Source organism: Sorex araneus, chromosome 2 (assembly GCF_027595985.1).
Source record: "Sorex araneus isolate mSorAra2 chromosome 2, mSorAra2.pri, whole genome shotgun sequence".
Classification (NCBI taxonomy): Eukaryota; Metazoa; Chordata; class Mammalia; order Eulipotyphla; family Soricidae; genus Sorex; species Sorex araneus.
This window is the reverse complement of record NC_073303.1, coordinates 321,741,629-321,746,596: the sequence shown is the minus strand read 5'-3', so window position 1 is coordinate 321,746,596 and position 4,968 is coordinate 321,741,629.

Below are 4,968 nucleotides of genomic sequence, written 5' to 3'. Positions count from 1 at the left end.
AGGGGCCTGTGCCCGGAGGGGGTGCGGTGGGAGGGGCCTCTGCTGAGAGAGGGGAGGGGCCTGTTCCCGGAGGGCCGCGAGGTGGGAGGGGCCTGTGCCGGGAGGGGTGTGGCGGAAGGCCTGTGCGGGGAGGGCCGGGATGGGGAGGGGCCTGTGTCGGGAGGGGGAGCGGCGGGAGTGGGGAGGGGCCTATGCCGGGAGGGCCGCGGGAGGCGGGGCCGGCCCGGGAGGCGGGGCAGGGAGGCGGGGCCGGCCCGGGAGGCGGGGCTGGGTGGCGGGGCCGGCCCGGGAGGGCGGGAGGGGCGGGACGGCCTGTGCCAGCCCGGGTCGGCGGACCCTGCGGGCAGACGGGCCTCTGGCCCGGCCGGGTTCCGGGTCGGGCTTCGCGCCGCGGATCCAGCGCGTCTGCGCGTCCGGGTCTCCGGGCCGCTGGGCGCGTGCGGGCCCTGTGACCTCCTGCAGGTGCCGTCCCTCCGGGTGGGCTCTTTGGCTGCGCCTCTCGGGAGAAGCCCCGCCCGCCCGCTGTGGGCGGTCTGCTGCACTCGGCCAGACCCAGCGGCCCAGCTGGTCTCTGTTTCCGATCTCTGCAGCGAAGAACTTCGTGGAACATGCGGAATTGTCTAGAAACCCTCGGCAAAGTGCCGGTTCGGTTGCGCACTGCAGACTCTTCAAGTGCCAGCCCACCGCGGGGGCCAAGAGGAAGCGACTTCTACCCGCAGGGTCGGGCCGGCGTGAGGGACCCCCAGGGGCCGGGATCCGGACCCACCGCCTCCCGGCGCTGCTCTGCCGCCCCGCTCCCACCCAGTGCCCGGCGGGCTGCTCGCAGGCGGTGTTAGGGTTTACAGGAAAGGAATCCTTTCGGGGATGGGGCGGGGCGTGGAGAGGACTCAGCCAGCGGGAGAGGTCAGGTGCTCGCAGTGCATGCGGCTAACCCGGGGTTTGATCCCCCACCCGCATAAGGGCCCCTGAGGCCTGCCAGGAGCGAAGCCTGAGCTCTGAGCCAGATGTGACTCCAAAACTAAAACAAATGATTCTTTTAAATAAAGTGGTTCTTTTCAGGAGCCTCATCCACTGCTAGTGGCAATGTCCACCTTTTTGGAAAACGATATGGACACACCTCAGAAAACTAAATTAATCTTTCATGTGACCCAGCAATTCTACGTCTTGGCACTTACCCAAGGGCCCAATAAATCTGTTCAGAAAAGACACCTGCAGCGGGTCAGAGCTATAGTACAACAAGCTGGATGCTTGCCTTGTACCGGCCAACCCAGGGTTCTGAGCCCACCAGGAATAAGCCCTGAGCGCAGAACCAGGAATAAGCCCTACCTCTGTAAATGACCAACCACACCCAGGTGCAGTCCTGTACCTGAGACTCCTTCAGATGTTCCAAAAGTATGCTAGCAGCCCTGCATTAAACGGGCCGTTTTGACCATCAATTCGTGGTTCCCCGTTTCTTTGTCTCTCTGTTGGGGAAGCCGGGGATGAGGGCAGGGGGTGGAGCCAGTCAAGTAATCATGATGGATACACAGGAGTAGAGGCAGGCAGAAATATTGAAAACCTATTTGAAAGTCTTAGCAGCTATTTGTCTTAGATTTCTTTTGTAAAGTTGTGAAAATAATATAAATACTAATTGCTAAGAACTGTTATGTTTTTTACTTGGGGGGGGTTGGGGGCCACACCTGGTGATACTCAGGGCTTACTTCTAGCTCTGCACTTAGTAATTATTCTGGGAGATGCTCAGGGGACCATGTGGGGTGCCAGGGATCAAACCCAAGTCAGCTGTATGCAATACCCTAACCAGTGTACTATTGCTCTGGTCCTGAGACTATTACATCTTCAAAAGAAATTGTTTCAGGGTTCTGGGAATGTGTCTCCCTTTATTCTTCTGTCCCATCTTTATTCTGATGCCTATTATTGTTCAAGCCCAGTGTCTCAGCAGGCAGATTCGTTCATTCTTTTGTAAAGGTGCTAATGTCCATCATATGAGATTTTTTTTAAAATGTTTACATAACTGCCCCAGCAAACCAAATAAAACCTGAAGTGTGTCACAGCAAAAATATGTTCTAAGGGTTTGTGATGACAATAGTGAATCAAAGACTCTCTGGAGTGCTCAGTGGGGTTCCATTAAGTGAGATATCATCTACATACCTTGAAGCAAAAGCAGGGTAGCGCTTCAGTGACCACTGAAAGAGCCAGCTCTCACTGTGACCCGCTGTGAAGCTGCTGGAATGGTCTGTCTCACAGTGATTCAATAAAAAAGTTTGGAAAGTTGAGAGAGAGAGAGAGAGAGAGAGAGAGAGAGAGAGAGAGAGAGAGCCAAAATATAAATAAATAAAATACCACTTGGCTATAAGAAATGCTGACATCATGCAGTTTGCTATGACATGGTGAATCTGGAGAGTATCATGGTGAGGAAGTTAATCAGAAGAGGGACAGTCTCGGAATGCTCCCCCTCATATGCAGGATATAGAGACACTGTAAGGAAACAGGAAATATCCAAAGGCTGCCAAGCCTCAGGTTTGTAGTAGGAAGCCTATCATTGTAGGGAGGGTGGGCCTGGGACCACCCCATTCTGTGGTGGTCTAGAGTCTAGCCTTTGGGTTCCCACACTCATTCATCAGACCCATTCAGCTCTGAGCACAGACATCTCTAAGGAGGACTTAATCCCCCGTGAGTACCTGGTCCAATGCTTTGCATGGTTATAGCAAGACGCTAGTCTGAATCCAATCTAGATGCCCCAAGTATGTGTGCATTAAATCTGTCTTGTCCTTGGGATGTGACTGTAGTGTTTTCACATTGATGGACCCTCCTGAGGCTTACATGTAGGATCTAAGAAAATTGCTTTCTTGGGGTGGAATGATAGTGCAGCAGGTGAGTGTGCTTACCTTGCAAGCAGTTGACCCAGGTTCAATCCATGGCATCCCATACAGTCCCCTGAGCATGGCCAGGAGTGACTCCTGAGCATCACCAAGTGTGCCCCCAAACAACAACAACAATTGCTTTATCTAGGGCATTTTCCTTGCATGGCATCTGTCCCCTGAGCACCACCAGCAGTGATCCCTGGTGGATGCAGAGCCAAGAGTGAGCCCTGCGTACTGCATGGCGTGGCCCCCAAACCAAAACCAAACTAGAGCTTTGGGTCCCAGCTGCTCGGACAGTGAGCAGGGTTTTATTGCCAGGGAACTAGATAGTCACCCAAGAAACAATTGATACTGACATCAAGTCATGAGGACCAAGTTTTTTAACTCCCAGTCCAGGTCCTGGGTCAATCCTCCTGTGTCTTTAGGGGGCAGAGGCCCCCAAAGATGGCTGGAAACAGAGTAGATGTCATTCCAGCACCCAGGACTATAACAACATAGAGTTCCTGGTCAAGGCTCCTCACAGTCTTCTGCAAGGACTCAGCAAGTCCCCTCCGGAGAGCAAGACCACCCGTGTCTTTGCTCCACTTTCAGTCAATGACTTTTGTCTAATACAAAGGAGAGAGAGGAGGTCATAGGGAAGAAGGAAGAATGAAACAGTTATTTAAATTTTTAGAATTCCTGAAAAAAAGGCAGGAAGAAAATAGACATCAGTTTGGTAAAAACACCCCCACACACCGGACATCTCATACTCTTGATACACCACTGATGTATAGTGGCACAGCACATTTGACGCGGTGTAAAGTAGTAGTAGGCAACAAATCTCTCTCTCTATATATAATATATAATGTATATATATTAGGACACAGGTTCAACCTGTCACAACAAGTTAGTAATATCTTGTACAAGGGCTTAATGACTCCAGGGTGAGATACAATAATCTCCACACACTTTCCTCCAAGGAAACTTTTTTGGATTATTTTTAATGGATTATTCATAACAAACAATGCAAAATAAATTATTTAGATCCTGCTGTGGGAGCAGGCTTTGGGGGTGGTGTGAATATTCAAAATAATGGTGGTGGGAAGGTGTAATGTTGGTAAAATTGATGTTGGAATATTGAATGTAATAAATCATGTGAACAACTTTACAAAAATCAAATAAAATTTTAAAAAAAGAATGGAAAAGTTGAAGGGAATAAAATAAAAGGAAGGCAAAATGGAAGGAAATAAATCAATTTGGTAAACACATAAGCAAACACACACACACACATACACGCACGCACCTCACAATGATTATTCTTTAAAAATTAGCAGGTTTCTAGTCATACCAATTATCTTAGCCCCTCCTGAGGACTTTGTTTAGTATAGGAATGGAATAACTGGAATAGCTGCATATTTTTATTTTAATCTTATTTTGGCAGGGGACTAAGGAGAGAGTCCAAAGGGCTGTGCCATGCTTGCTATGCTGAGAGCTTCAGGCTCCATCCTGCCACTGCATGGTCTCCTGGCACCACCAAGTGTGGCCAGAAACAAACAGAAAAGACACCGAGGGCTTCCTGATGGAGCAGGGGCTGCCAGGGCTACACCCAGTCTTGCTCAGGAAGATTTGAGGTGCAAGAGACGAAATATGGGGTCAGTGCCTCCCAGGCTGGCACCTCAGAGATTCCGAGCTACCTCTCTAGCCCCCACAAATTATTGTTTTCATTTCTGGGGTAAGTTATGTATTTTTTTTCTCCCCTCAGAAACATAGTTTTAAAGTAAAGGGTGTCAAAGCAAACAATTGTCAGTCAGAAAAACTGAGAAAGGGACCAGAAAGAAGTACAGGGGTTAAGGCACTTGCCTTGCATGTGGCCAAGCCTGGTTCCATCAAAGATATAGCTTATGGCCCATTGAGCACTGCCAGGGGTCACTCCTGAGTGCATAGGCAGGAGTAAGTTCTGGGCACCCTGGAGATGGACTAAAGAGAAGGAAGGGAGGACGGGCGGGAGAGAGGGAGGAAAGGAGGGAAGGAAGGAGGAAGGGAGGGAGGGAGGGAGGGAGGGAGGGAGGGAGGGAGGGAGGGAGGGAGAGGAAGAAGAAGGAAGGGAGGGAGGGAGAGAGGGAGAGGA